This window comes from Eubalaena glacialis, chromosome 1 (genome assembly GCF_028564815.1).
Source record: "Eubalaena glacialis isolate mEubGla1 chromosome 1, mEubGla1.1.hap2.+ XY, whole genome shotgun sequence".
Taxonomy (NCBI): domain Eukaryota; kingdom Metazoa; phylum Chordata; class Mammalia; order Artiodactyla; family Balaenidae; genus Eubalaena; species Eubalaena glacialis.
In genome coordinates, this window is record NC_083716.1 from 32,252,950 (window position 1) to 32,269,372 (window position 16,423).

General features: G+C 34.6%; 1 long non-coding RNA gene across 3 annotated transcripts in view; it reads right to left on the reverse strand.

Moving 5' to 3' along the window:
* Nucleotides 1-16,423, reverse strand: part of LOC133074668 (uncharacterized) — a 63,334-nt gene that overhangs the window by 44,589 nt on the left and 2,322 nt on the right. For 2 of the 3 annotated variants that reach the window (XR_009697216.1, XR_009697217.1), the window contains exons 2-5: nt 16,058-16,143; nt 3,448-3,595; nt 889-940; nt 232-355 (exon numbers count right to left, since the gene is read on the reverse strand). This is a non-coding gene — a long non-coding RNA (uncharacterized LOC133074668). Of the gene's footprint in view, nt 1-60; nt 87-231; nt 356-888; nt 941-3,447; nt 3,596-16,057; nt 16,144-16,423 lie in introns of those variants that run through there. The other variant, XR_009697220.1, reaches the window with a different exon arrangement.

Below are 16,423 nucleotides of genomic sequence, written 5' to 3' on the forward strand. Positions count from 1 at the left end.
TCTTGAAGTTACTTGTAATTTGAACAGGAAACAATACTGTGCCGAGACATCTTCAAAATACCAGGATTTTTCCCACATTAACTCACCTAAAATCAAACAAAGAACTGAAATTTTCATCACAGAAGTATCAGTAAAATTCATATTTTAAGTTCATTTTGACACAAAGCAAGAATGTTGATCAAACAAATAAAAGACATAAAAGACCTATTAAGTATTTTAAGAACAGCTTACCAAGAAGTAATAGTCTGAAGTAGAAATAACACTAATCTGGATCTCAGGAAATACAAGCTTTACTTCCAGCTCTGCTCTGTAACACTGGGCAAGGTTTGACTTCTCTGCACCTCAGTTTCCTCATCTAAAGAAAACCATAATTGGATAAGCACCTTTAAGCTCTAAGATTTTATATAAAGTTGATACTATAGTTTTTAAACAGGATTTTAAAAATCTCAACAAGAGAGCCCTATAAACTTAAGTTCCACTGACACACATGGTTCCAATTATACACATATACCATTAACTTTCTCAATTACTTAGTTGACCCTATAGCTATTACCTTGTGAGAATTTCAACAGACTTCTCTGCAGATTTTCTGCTTCCCTAGTGCCTCAGGGATAATTTATGTTTAAAATAAGTTTCATTCACCTAAACAACAATAACAAAAAGACATTGCCTGCTGTCTCAAGTTATCATTAATAACTGGTAAAAAAAGAAGAAATTGAAAGGAGTAACACATTTCCCTGGGGTACTCCTAAGTCTAGCTACTACTTCTGATTCCCTACCATTTTGGCTTTTTTTGTCCCTAGAACTAAGTCAGGTGGCAGCAAGGCAAGCCCTTGGCAGATTAGAATGTACCCATTACTAGCTGCCTCCATTAATTCAAACACTTACTGGTTTGTGTTACTCTAGACAAGCCTCAATCTCTGTGTTTTAGTTTCTTCATCTATAAAATGAAAAAAAAAAAAAAATTAGTATTTCCCCTACATCTTTCACAGGGTTGTTGTAAAGATTAAATGAGGACACATAAGTAACAGAATCCTGTAAAGTACTATATAAACTGTAGCTACCACCATTACTGTATGTGATTACCATGTATGAGACATTATGATTCAAGGCGCAGAGGAACAGAAAACAGTAGAGTTAAAAAGATGTGACAGGGACTTCCCTGGCTGTCCAGTGGTTAAGACTCCGTGCTTCCACTGCAGGGAGTGCGGGTCTGATCCCTAGTCGGGGAACTAGGATCCTACATGCCACACAGCACGGCCAAAAAAAAAAAAAAGGATGTGACAATATATTGCTGAGAATGGAATCTGACTACTGAAGGTTCAGTAGTAAATATATCAAGCAGTACCACATTTTCTTACTTTCATGGTCTTAAATATGTATATGACTAATAGATATAATTAGGTAAGCTAAAAAAATAAAGTGTAAATCACATTAAGCTTCATCCATGTCTATCCAAAGGTCTCACCTCTAAATTTCAATTAACCTAAGCAACTAGGAACTTCACTATTTTAAAAATCCTTTCTGAGGGAATATAATTAAAAGTTAAATTACTTTACATTACTACTAAGAGGTCCTTTGCATATTTCTCAAACTTAAAACTTTTGGTTGGGTCTAAAAAACACCTTCAATATTTTTCAAATATATATATGCTAACTTGAAAATGAATTCATTAGAAGGGTATGAGTTTACTGAAAAAAAAATTTTTTACATACCATGCCTAATACGGTAAAAAAATATTAAATTTTTTACTATATTATTTAAAGCTAAATATAAAAACTTTTTCTTCAAAAGTAAGAATAATAATAAATGGCTGAAAAAAAGTTCAATGCTACCTGGTGGATACTTCACACCAACTGAGAAGATTCTCTACAGAGTATCACATTCTCAACAGTGACAAGCATCATGGTCATCTATGGAGTATTCACCATACCAGAATCTGAGGGTGGGGCTCAAATATGTGAAACTTTTAAAGCACACTGAGTAATGATTCTTCCACATTTGGATACCATATTGTGGTCACTCCAGACTATCCTTACCCAAGCTTTTCTATTTCTATATATAATCAAGAGGAGTCTGTATCATAGGTTTCATTACAAAAGTCAAATTGCTTCTTATAGTAATGTTTCCAAAAATGTGTAATGCTAAAAAATTACATATTTTGATAATATTTCTAAATATCATCAACTTCATTTCAAAATACCTATATAATTTAAAATTTTTCTTAGAAGAAAACACATATCCCAAAGTTTGACAACCAGTGTGATTTAAATAACTCCATCAACTAATACTTACTAAAAAAATACCTACTATAAATGTGTTGCATTTTGATGAGTGCTATGGAGAGATGCAAAAACATGGTCCCTACCCTTAACTGCAGCTTGCAATCTAAAGGAAGAGGCAGGACAAATAAGTTAATATACTGCTTATTCAGAGTTGATCATCCAGCAACCTTAAGCTTCTAATACACAAAAAATAGAAAATAATTAAGTAGGATGCATGGCAGCCAAAACAGATGCCACAGAGTTCACCCATTAGAGTACATGCCCTTTCCTCACATACAAAACAATGCTGAAAAAAGGGACCACCTCATTAAGAAATCCACTTAGCTTTTACTTAAGTCTGATAACTGCTAATTAACTGATGTTGAATGTCATTATTTTTTATATTTAATGTACGGCATGTATAATATAGCTTTAAGAGAGTTTGTGTATTTTAGGTATTTTGGGGTTTATTTGCCCTCAAATTTTAAGTTTGGAGAATGTGTTTTATTTTTTTCAACCTGTTTTATGTGGAAGCAATCAAAGATGACACCTGGTAGCAAATTATACTACAGTTGCCACCTATGGGGGGAAAAAAAAAATGTGTTCCATTAAAAAAAAAAAAAAAAGGAAAGAAATTTTATTATAATTTTAATCTTCCAACCTATTAGCTAATGCTCTTTTCACTACAGACCAATCTCTACACCCCACCAACAAGGATTACTGATTTTAAATCTCCTACTTAAATTACTGCCTTACATATATGTATTATTATATCATAAGACTTGAACATCTCATCAAGCCTTAAAATAATACTATTTGTTTAAAGTATGACTGGCCCTTTAAAGTAATCCAGAGTTTGCTGCATCAAGATGGCAACTCAAGCCATTTGATTTTCTCCCCCACCCAACTGAAACACAAACCAAAAAATATAATTTAAAAAAATCCTACAAAATGGCAAGAAACTAAAACACATTCCACAGCTATGCCACAAGGTGTTTGGAAAGAAAAGGTCCAGAGAGAGAAGAGTGAAAACAAATGCTGATCAAGCAGCACTTTTAAAGCACCACTTTTAAAGAGGAAGCACACTAGGGGACATTCATTCAACCAATATTCAATGAGTATCTATCTATTATGCCCTAAGTAAAAAAGTAACAAGTCCACCCACTCCCTCTCCTAAACATACCTTGTGAGAGAAGTGAGGGCTTGAGAGGAAGCTTGTGTGAAGCCCTTTGGGGTGACAGAAGGCTCAGGCTGAGGTATGGGAAGAGAATGAATCCAGAGCTTTGAGCTGGGTCCAGAGACCAGACACAGTTGGGGGTTGCTAGCACCAGCTGTCAGGAGAGATGTAAAGAGGACATCATTTCTGAACAAAGATACATCTTCCTAAATCCATGGCCATCTTGTTCTGTTTAAGAGTGCTGCCCTTTCTTGATATAAGTAAATTACTAACTCTAAGCTGTCAGAAGAAAATTACATTAACTTTCCCCACTTCATCTAACCAACTAAGAAAATCTTGGTTTATTCTCCAACAGTACATCTCAACTCCCAATGCCATCAAAAAAGATAAGCAGGCAGAAACATCACTGGATGTAGCAGCTCAAAAAAGGGAAAATAATCTGAACACTCAGAGAAACCTCTCACCCATTCTCTCAATCAGCAGTGAAAACCAATAACTACAATGAAAGTTACTGGAGGAAAACGGAGAAAGCTTAAAAAAAAAAAAAATCAAGTAGTGATTGGTAATCTCACTAAGACCTGAGCTAGTATACTGAGAAAAACAAAAAACAAAAATAAAACATACTGCCATGAAAGAGAGAACAAAGTAGATGGGGGAGAAATAATGGTTTTGAAAACAGGAGAAAAAAATTACATTGAGTTGTTGCTTTTTTTTTTAAAGCCTTGAATTTTCAAAATCAAAGGCTCCCCAAGTGCCAGGCAAGATTATTAGTGGGAAAATATAAAACTCAGTATCTAAACTTATCCTAGTAAAATGTTTGAGTTTAAAAGATAAAAATGAAATTTTACCAAAAAAGGGTGGAGTGGGAATTACCTAAAAAGATATTCACAGCACCAACTTTAATCAGACATCAATATTAATCAGACATTTTACTCACAATTCAAAACACTAGAAGACAATGAAATAACATTTATAGAGTTCTGAGGGAAAATAATTAACCCAAGAATTAATTCTATACCCAGGAAAACTCTCATATGGGAGGGAAAAACACAATTTTAGATATGCAAAGATTCAGAGAATATACTACATATGCACTGTTTCTAGGAAAATTTTTAACACTTCAGCAAAAATCAAATTTCAGTCAGAAAAAAAAAGAACTGAAAAAAATAATGTGATATAAAAGAAGTATCTGTCAACAATAACATCTACAAAAGAGAAGTAAATGTAAATATTTTGTAAACACAGTTAAGAAAGTAGAAAAGACTGGAGAAGAGGAACATCTGCAAAATGACAAACATATAAGAAGCCCTTACAGAAAAATTAATGATGGGAAACAGAAGAGGTGACAATAGCAACAAAATTCTAGATGCTGGAAAGGAGATAAGTAGTAAATGACCTTGCAGACTCAAGAAAACAATCCCAAGCAGACAGTGGGGCAAACTAAGAACTAACCCATTTTATACTCTGAATCTTCAAAAGACTTAGGAACTGGCAGCACCAAGTCACTCTGAAATGGGAAGAAGAAAGGAGGAGGAAGCTAAAACAAAGAGAATTTTGGAGAAAGCTGCTTGAGTTTTGGTTAGATGCTAAGATTCTCTTCCCCACTCCATCAAGCTAGGTTACTGCTGTTCCCCAACCACAGCAGAAGTCTGGAGGTTATTCTCTGCAGAAAGTAAAACAGAATCTCTGAAATACAGGATACCAGACACGGCTGAGAAAGTGGGTACCATACCAAAAGGAAGAGGATTCAATGACCATATACATATGAGACACAAACCCCATCCCATGCCCCAGTTGGCTCCTAGGCTAAAACAGGGCTATAAAAATGTGGTCTGCTGATGATCCATGAACCATTTGTCAGCAGTCCATGACAAGATTTGCACAGAAACTGAGGAAGCATTTAGAAACTGTAACAGCACTTTCACAGTGTTAAGTTTATGTCTGTTGAATCTAACAATAAAAATTTGGACTTGTTTTGCATGCTTTCTTTTTAAAATTTCATTTTCTTTTTTTTTTTCCTTGCTAAAAATCATTTTATTTTTCGTTCGATAAACATTGTGCACGGATTTCCTATAAAATTTCATTTTCTAGAAATAAAGGCACTACAACATACTAATGATGGGAATGTAAGCTGACAGAACTTTCATAAAAAACAGTTTGTAAAATATATGTATTTGTTATAAATATTATAATAATTTTTATAAAATAATATAAACATAAATATAAACATATCTACATCTACATATATGCCGGGGGAGAAAGTACATTAACTTCCAATTCACTCCTAGAAATCTATCCTAAAGGTAATAATCAGATGTTCACAGAAGTACTGTTTACAAAATCACAAAATTAAAAACAACTAAAAGCCCACCAATAAATAATTTATGGTATTTCTATTCAATGGAATATTCTTCAATTTTAAAAATAATATTGTAAACCCACATTTATTAATAGGAAGAGATTCAAGGCACATTAAGTGAAAAAAACAGAAATCAAACAGTAGACATGTTAGGATTTAATTTGTTCAACTATTAACAGATGGGTAGAAAATAGATGGATAAACAGACACATGGTCCCCTACAAACTCTCAGTAAGAAGTCAAGAACATACACACAAAAGAATGTTTATAGTGATTACTGGTTATCCTTAGGTCAGTGTTTCTTAAAATGTTATCCTTGGATTACTATGACCTCCACACTGGCATACTTCCTTACCATAGCACAAGCAAATAGCTTACATTTGGATGTAACAAGAATGACAATCTCTTTGTCCCTAGACCACACTATTATGAAGCTTTATCAAAAAAAGTGGCATGAATCCATGAAACTTTTGTAATTCTCAAACAAAGCAACTGACTTTGTGGTAAACCAACTAAGCTTTTCCTGAACAAACTCAAAATAGTAAACTTGACACCAGTACAAAACTGAACAATGTTGACACTAAAGGTGGACAAGAAATTAAAACAAAATAGGTATTATTCAATGCTGTACTCCTCTTATCAACACACAGGTACCCAATTACACTGTAACAGCCACAAAGCTAATGGCAAACATAATACTCAGAGAATGAAGAACTATGCTATTAGATGTCACTATACCTCATAAATTCATGCTATGAAGAGAAATTTTTTAATTTAACAATTAATTTGAAAGCCATGAGGTTATTTAAAAAGTAAGTAAAAAGAGAGTTGGCACCACCAGAATAGCAGTTATGTATGCACTGCTGTTAAACAAATAAAAAGTTGTATGTATTTTATACAGAAAACAAGTAGTATTCAACTAATAATACGATTCCTGATCTTGGTACATTGTTAAAAGAAAGAATAAAAATTGTAACATCAATCTAAATTTGACTTTTTTTTCTATATACTATACAAAGAAATAAATAGCAAGTATAATGTTGAACTGTTTTTGCATTAGTTAAGTATATTATTCTTTAATAAAGTACTGGTTTTGATCTGACAAAATTGTATTTATTTTTATTTTCTTTTTTAGTGTTCTCATTAAGTTTTGGTATTGGTATTATGGAGAATTTGTAAAATGAATTGGGGTACCTTCCATCATTTAATCTGCTCTGGAATAGTTCACTGAACATGAGACTCGCCTGCTCTTTAAAATTACACAGACTGTGCCAACACACCATATGGGCCTGGTACCTCTTTAAATTTTAGACATTACAATCTTTGCAAGTTCTTCTATGGTTTCTGGGATCTTCGGGTTTTCTACTGCTTAAGTCACTTTTGGCAATTTATATTTTCCTTGAAAAAAAGCAATTTCCTTCACATTTTCTAAGTATACCCCCATAAACCTTACTTTTAACAATCTATCCTACAGAAATAAAAGCACAACATAAAGATATGTAACAGTAGCACTTAAATGTCCATGAATAGGAAAATGATTAAGTAAATTATGGAATATCCACATGAAAACAATATAAAGAAAGAGGTATATGTATTGAATTGCCTTAGAAAGATATTTATTGTGAAATTTTTTTAGTTTTCAAAAAAGGAAGTTGCAGACTAAGGCATGTAATATATTTTTAAATTAGCAGGAAAGAGCCTTGTTTTTATGTCAGAAGGAAAGATCCTATGAGTACATGTTTGTACATAGACAAATTTATAGATATCCTTCAACTACTGATAACAGGTTAATTTTTTTTAAAGGAATGACAGCATGGCATAGCAAAAACAAAATAAAACAAAAACAAAAAACCAAACAAACCAAAACAACAGGGAAAGAATCATCAGATCTCCTAAGAACCTTGACTGAAACCAAGAAGGCAATGTCACTACCACAAGTCTTTACTGAGGCCTGCCTGTATATTCCTGCCCTTGAATTCTAGGAAATTCTGTATCCTTAACGTAATTCCCCCTTTTCAGCTGACATTAGCTTAAACTAGCTTAAGCTAGTTTGATTCCTTGTAACCAAAGTTTCTTTCTTTCTTTTTTTAATTGGAGTATAATTGCTTTACAATGTTGTGTTAATTTCTGCTGTACAACGAAGTGAATCAGCTATATGTATACATATATCCCCTCGCTCTTGGACCTCCCTCCCATCCCGCATCCCACCCAGCTAGGTCATCGCAGAGCACCGAGCTGAGCTCCCTGTGCTATACCACAGGTTCCCACTAGCCATCTATTTTACACATGGTAGTGTATTTATGTCAAACCTAATCTCCCAATTCATCCCACCCTTCCCTTCCCTTCCCTCCCTGTGTCCACACGTCTGTTCTCTACGTCTGCATCACTGACATTAAGTTAATAGATCAATGTTGACTGTGTTTAATTCACAGAAAGGTAGGTTTTGTGATGATCCTTTAAATAGTTAAAGGACTTAAGCATGTAAGAAAGGAGGAAAGGTTATCTAGACCAGAAAAAAAGAAATATTAGAAGAACTGCAGGATCTAGATCACAGACAGAATGGGAAGGTTAAGTAAGAAGACTACAGAGGACAAATCTGAACTTGAAATGAAAGGTAACAAGGAGCCATTCATATTACTTTATGAGCAGAGAGTTATAAAAGCAGTACTTTAGAAATAGTATTAGAATGACACTAGACAGCAAGATATATTGCAGAAAGAGAGTAAAAATAGAAGTGAGAAAACTAAGAGCACTAAGTGACAATCCAAACAAAAAAGTGAGGAACCAGAGAACTGGCAGTGTTAACATATGTTAGGAATCACACAGTAGGTACAGTGAAATTTTTTAAAAGATGATTCCCAGAGTAAAATGCCAAGGATAGAGACTTAGAGTGAATCAAAAAGTGCCATTCCTGGAGAGTTTTGTTTGCTTTCTACAACAGAGTTTTGTTTTGCTTTAAAAAGCAAAGACATTCTACAGTGTTCAGCTTTACTGAAAAGGTATAAAAAGAATCTATGTGCTAACTCACAACATTCTAGTTGCTCAAACATTAAACAAAGAACTAAAAAAACTCTGAGTTTAGTTTAGCCCTATTTGTGACTCAGCATGTACCTCTGTAACCTAACTTGTCACATTAATTGTCCATACACAGTTAGGAAAACTAATTAGTCATTATTTTTTTATAACTATTGCATTCCTTGAGTTATTGAATTTTTCTCTGCAGAGGTAACTGAATGCAAAACAATCATATAAACATACAACTGGAGATAAAACAAAGCAGCATGCAGCAGGAAGAGCTTGCTGAAAAACATAAAGTTCTGCCTAAAAGGAACCTAGAATACACAAAAAACTAAAACTCTTATTTTCAAAGCAGAACCTATTTTATTTTATTTTATTTTTTAATTGGGGTATAGTTGTTTTACAATGTTGTGTTAGTAGAAACTATTTTAGTGTCCTCAAAATAAACTATTCTCTTTTCATGACTTGGAACATTTTGGGCTTACTCTTTTTGTAGCTGTTTTAAGTTTTTAAAGAGTTTACCCCAGAAGCCGACACCTATCTTATTTTAAACAAGTGAAAGAATAAATATTGTAGAAATTTATATTGAAAGTCAGCTCCCTTCAAATCATTGTGGCCTAATGACCTAACTTACCACAAAAAAGAGAAATAAAAAGTTAAGTATGCAAGTGTGATCAAGTACAGATATAGAAATATTCAAAATGCTAGTGTACATGTGAGCCACCTACCATTCAGGTAGATTTGTGACACTGGTATACAATTATGAAGGAGTTTAAAATAAAAATTAAAATACAGAAGCAGTTCCTGACTCAGGTGAATCTTATTTCTTTTTACTCTCTGAAACTATAACTGCTCACTGTACATACACACACACACACACACACACACACACAGCCCAATATATAAGATGCTTTCTGCTCCCCAATATATACACCTATATTTACCTTTGTTCATACTGTTTCCTTTCACCAGGCTTGTCATCCCTTTCTCTTTCTCTTAATTCAATTCTGGTCAAACTTCTTTTCTAATTCTACTTCCTATAGGGACATGAAACCTTCTGCAACACACACTATTTCCCCCTTCTCTGAATATTCATTTCAAGGATAGCCATTGCGCATCACTTTATTACAAACTTTTATCGATACATCATTTCATTTTTAAGTTTGACCTCCCAAGATAACTTATAAGCATCTTAAAAATAAGTTCTATTTCGTATTTCTCATTTATCCCTCACAAAAACCAAGAAGATTGGGCACACAGGGACCTAACAAATTCTTAATTCATTTATTCTTTTATTTTCGTCTCTCCATCCCCACTGGCATCATCTTAGTCCACTGTCATCTCTAACCTGGATTAAAATAATAGTCTTCCTAACTGGCATTCATGCTTCCCCCCTGCCCACCAACCCTTCTCTGAATCCATTCTCCACACAGGAGCAAAAGTGATCTTCTTAATATAAAACGGATTACAGTATTCTCTGCTTAAAACTCCTCAGGGGCTTCCCAAAGCACTTAGCAAGCAAAATTTAATCTCTTGGCCAAGGCCTGCAAGAAACAGTGACATCTGGTCCTGGACTTCACTCTTCAACTTCATCTCATGCCACTCTTCCCATCTGTAAATATACTCCAGCAAGCTACCATATATAGACTCTCAGTTCCTCGATATTCCCTCCCTATCTTTCTTATCTCAGGCCTTTGCACCTGCTACTCCCTGCTTGAAATATTCTCTCTCCCATTCCTCAAATGGTTAGATCCTTCTTATCTTTTAGGCAGCTCAAATGTCACCATCTCAGAGAGGCTTTCCCCAACCTATAAGCCATTCCCTCCTCAAACAAAAAAAATTGTTCTCTATTTTAGCCCCTCGTATTTCTTTTTCTAAACATTTTCCCTCTGGCAATATTTTATTTATTTGTCAATTTATCTTCTATCTGTCTCTACCACTGGAATAAAAGCACGTAAACACATGGACCATACCTGTCACGTTCTTTGCTATACCACCAGCATCTGGCACAGTGCTGGCCTTGTAGCTAGGACCAAATATGTGCCGGCCTTTGTTCTAAACCTTGGGAATACAGCAGTGAATGAAACAGACAAAAATCCCTCCCCTCATGGAGCTAACACTCTACTGGTTATTTAGATAATATCAACATAAGTAAATTATATAATATAGTCAAAGGTGACAAATGCTGTGGAGAAAAACAAAGTAGAGAAGGAAAGGCAGAACCAGAGTTCTAATTTTAAATACAAAGTCAGGGAGACCTCACTTGAAACGGTCTGATTTGAGCTAAGATCTTAAGGAGTTGAGGCAGACAGGCAGCATTCCAAGAAAAGAAAAGAAAGAGTAAGTGCCAACACCCTGAGTGTGGAGTGTGCCTAACATGTCCGGGGAACAGCAAGAAGTTGGTCAGTATTATGGGAACAGAAAACACCAGAGGGAAAGCAACCGGAGAAGATGAGATCAAAGAAGTAATGAGGAGAGCTGCTGGAGCATTTCGGGTAGAGAAGTAACATGAGCTCAATCGTTTTTCGAAAAGATCACTTTGGCTGCTATGTTAAGAACGCAGTATTTGAGAGGGAGGTAAAAATGGAAGCAAAGAGACCACTTTGGAGATTATTATACGACAATTACCCAGGTAAGAGATGGTGGCTTGGTAGAGACAATAATGCATGGTCAGACTTTGAATATATTTTGAAGATAGAGCCTATAGGATTTGCTGACAGACTAAATTTGGTCTATGAGAGAAAGAAACACATCAAGGATAACTCTGAAAGTTCTGACCTCACCAACTGGAAATGAGTTGCTCTTTACTAAGAAAAGATAGTGTGGGAGTAGTAGGTTTGGAAAGTATATCAAGAATTCGGTTTTGGTCATGCAGAATTGGAGATATCCAGTTGACATCCAAGGGGAAACGTGGAATGTGTAACCGAATACAAAATACAGAGGTCTAGGTGTTAAGATAAAATTTGGGGAGTTATTAGTCTGTGTATATATATGTGTATGTATTTTTGTATATAGAACTGAATGAAAGGGGTAAGTAAAAAAAGAGAGAAGTCCAAGGCGTGAGCCTTAAGATACCCTAACATTTAGAGGGGAAAGAAGAGAAGAGCTGGTGTGGCTGAAAGGAATGAGCAGTGAGAATGAAGGTGAATTAGGAGAGTGGTACCCTCAAAGCAAAGTGAAGAAAGTGGTTCCAGAATCATAATGATCAACTCTGTCAAATAAGATGAAGACTGAGAAATGACCCCTGGACTTAATGTCAAGAGTGCTGGTGACACTGATTAGAATGGTTTCAGTGGCTCACAAACCTGAATTTAAGAGAAAATGGGAAGAGAAGTAGAGGTGTAATACAGACAACTGCTTCAAGGAATTTTACTACAAAGAACCAAGAAATAGAGGAGTTGGAGTTTTTTGATTTGTTTGTTTTTTAAAGGTAGGAGAAATTATAGTATGATTGCATGCTCGTAAAAATGTTAAAATTAGTGATGGAAGAGAGAAAGAAAAGAAATGCAGGCAATGTCCTTTAGTAAGTGAGAAGAGATGCAATCTAGTGAACAAGTGGAAGAGTTGAACTTAGAAAAGAGCAAAGATAATTCACCTGTAGTTACTGGAGAGAAGGAAAAAGACATCAGCAGGTGGGTAGATGTTATTGTGAGAGGTTGTGGAAAGAAACGCCTCATTTAAGTCTACGATAGGGGTTGGCAAACTACAGCCAACAGCCAATTCTGGCCTGCTGCCTATTTTTGTAAATTAAGTTTCATTGGAACACAGCCACATTCATTCATTTACATATTGTTTATGGCTGCTTTGGTGTTACACAGCAGCTGATCGGTACAATAGAAACCATATGTCCACAAAGCCTAAAATATATACTACCTGGCCATTTATAGCAAAAGTTTGCCAACCCTGGTATATTGGAATACTCTGTTAACTCTTTGAGCTGAGGACCAGATAGAAAAGAAGAAACAAAGAAGAAAGAAGAAAGAAAGAAGGAGATAAACAAAGAAGAAAGAAGATAAACAAAGACCTAGGAAACAACAGCATTTAGTGAGAATGACACATTAACCTATACATCATTCCTAATATCTGGAGCTCAAAACAAATATTCTATGAGTAATCAAACATTACTTTAATTTCACTCCTTATCTCTTTTCAAATGTTTTTATAACTATTGCTATATTAGTTTTGAACTGGCTTTATCTCTACAGAGGAGGTATGGTTTCACCACTGTACTAAGGGATCTCTCAAAAAGAAGGAAGTAAGAAGAAATTAACTACATATAAAACACAGAACAGCATCGCAGGTTAATTACTTTTTTTTTTTTTTTAAATTTTCAAGGCGGATGGTTATTAACAACAAGATCTTTTCCATGACAAATAAATATACACCACTTGAATACACTTATATCTTAGCATCACAAAAATGGTATCACACTGAAAGAAATACAAACATTTTACTCAAAGAAAGCTCCACCTTAGTAGAAAGAAGCAAAATTTCTGCCTGGCTTTCCAAATACCTCACACATAGATTTACCTAAAACAGCCAACCTTATTTCCCATTACCTCTCATTCCCCCAAAATACAAATTGTTACTGTCAAACCAGTCTCCTCCCAATCCTGGATAAGCACTTAATCATTTTCAACTCCATCCATTCTTCAATTACTCTTTATGCCTATCAAAACCCAATTCATAAGTCAAAATCCATTTGAAGTTATACCTCCTTTCAAGAAACCTTCCTAGACTGGGCCAGCCCTCACTGATTTCTTCCCTATCAGAACTCAGACTTACAACCCATATGACTGTGCGTTCATTTAACCTTTTTAGCCATTTGTATTATGTTTCATGTATATTAATCTGGATTCCTTAACTAAACTATAAGCACTTTGAAAGCAAAGAGCTCCTCTTATTCTTATATATTCCTAAAAAGCTAAGTACAGCACAGATTATTCTCAACACACGCTTGTTGATCTGTGTAACTTAAGTATATAAAAATGTGCAGTATTAGAAAAAGTCCACCATCCACTCAGCCAAGTATGTACAATCCTTGACTACCCAGGCAGGTGCACATAATTGTACATACTACTATGTATCCGATAAATATTTGTAGATTGAATGAAGAACTAAATACATGTATAATGAATGAATGCATGCATGCATGAATGAATAAAGGTTATCTTTTATAAGGCAGAGGGAAAGGGCAAATTGTGTATAGACGTGAATGATCAACTTGAAGCTATAGATCTTAAATTCATAAAGGCCATATATTCATCAGGAGGTTTTCTGCTACAATCCAATTCAAACTAACTTATATGCAGAATTTTGGGCCAAGGGACTGGAAAGGACACCAGGGTAGCAGACAGAATCAAAAAAAACCCATAGATACCCCATACCATGGTTCCTGGGACTAAAAGTGGTACTCTATCTCCATCTATCTCCCATCTATATGGCTTCACTTTCACCTACTACAGATGCGGTTCTCATACATGTAGGAAAGAATGTCACTAGCATCCTCCCAGATTAACAACATTAGAGAAAAGGGAGCATCTTTCTCCCAGCATTCATGTATCAATTTCAAAGGATTCGGATTGGCTCTGCTTGAGTAACGGGCAATCACTGTTGCAACAGGGATGACTGGGCTTGGGTTATAACACTGACTGATAAGACAAGACACCAACCACTCATAACAGGGGAGCATGGTTCCCCAAGCGAAGAGATACCGGGTCGACGAAAACAATATGCATACACACATATATATACGTCTTCTACCAGCCACAACCTCCAACAACTCAATTTTAATTAGGAATTGGTGATGACTTTACCATATTTTGAAATTATTTGACTTCCTATAAAGCCAATATTTGTTTTCAGCTATTACCACTTCTTGAAATGAGACCCACGTGAAACCCACTTAATTTTCCTAAGCTTCAAGTCATGCACCTGCATTCCAATATTCTGACACTGGTTTCATGCAGTCATAACTATCATGATTTTAAAATTTTAGTCAGATTTTGCTTATAATTTTTAAGCTCAGATAATCCAAATCATTTTGATCAGTCACCGTACAGCAGTCTCTTATTTACTTCGTTACATGTGAAGCTTTCATTGTTCACCATGTTACTTTTTTTGAGTAGTTTGGCTCAAACTTAGCAAAGAAAACTCTTAGCACTCAGCATTTACTTTCTCTATTCAGGAGCAACACAGTACCCACGTGAATCTCATGGTAAGAGATCAAACAAATGTTATATACGAAGAAATGACACAGGTAAATGAACATAAATGATAACCTGGTATCTCAACTTAGCTTTGTTGCTTTCTACTTACTGTAATTGTTATATTACCTTAACTTTTAATAAAATAATTTGTACCTTTGTGAAAAATGGCCTGAAAAAAAAATCCATCTGCTAGTAAAGTTCACAGAACATGGTTACGATTACTAAAGTAATAATTTAAGTTGGTATAGTCTACTTAAATTATTTTAGTAGTTACATACACAATCTTATTCCTAACTTAGGGTTATACTTATGGGTATACATTTGGTGAGGGGAATTATATGATACTGTGATATCCCAAAACCTATCCAACACAAACAGCAAGAGGCACTTGTGTTTCAAGGATAAATAAGCCATGTTTTTGTACAAGGGTAAAGTATTTTCCACTGAGTGCAAAGCTTTCCTTATTATAACACCATGGATTTGTTGGCAGGTATTTTTCCTTCTTTTTGTCCAAACCAGGATATTCAGACGACTGTTTCCAGGAAACCAGTCATAACTTCTATAGTGATTCCTAAGTCCCTTTTCTGACTCATAATGCAGATATCATTAATCACAGTACAAATATACATTAGATAATTTTTATTTAGGTGCATTACTTTGCACTTACTAGAGCAAAACAGAAACATTCTTCTGGCCATTTATACAGCTTCAAAACATCTTCCTACCATATTTATCTCCATCATCCACTACCCAGGAGCCCTTAATGTCATCTTTATACTTAGAAGGATGATATAGTTAAAATCATCTTTAGATTTCTAACGAAATGTTGAAACATAAACTATGAAACAAAAAACTACTTTTTTTGCTTCCATTAAAATGAAAACCCACGTGTATTTTATTTAGGCCAAAAGTAAAACTATAACTTAGGGAAATTCATATATAGGTAACTATTCCATTTTGCCCAATATTAAAACATATTAACTTACTACTTAATAGACTATGTACTATAGTACTTCAATCTTCACCATACCTCTTTCTTCAAGGAACAAAAGGCACACAATTTAATGCTTGGACAAAGCCACAATCAGGAGCAGTGATCAAAAGAAGAGATGATATCTGGAAATGAAGACCAAAATTTTAAAACTTTGACTGCAAAAACTGTCAGTAAAATGTTTTTAAACTTTTGATTCAGTTATGCTTCATAGTCAATGTATGTGTATAAATTTAGAAGAAAAAAATCTCTCTGCACTTAAGACAAATAACCTATCATTGACACCCAGTGATAACATGTCATAAATTTACAAAAGTCACAAAACTCAAAGCTTAGAAGGGAGCTCAGAATCAATCTAATTCAATATCTTCATTTATTACATGATAAGGAAAATGAGTCTTGTCT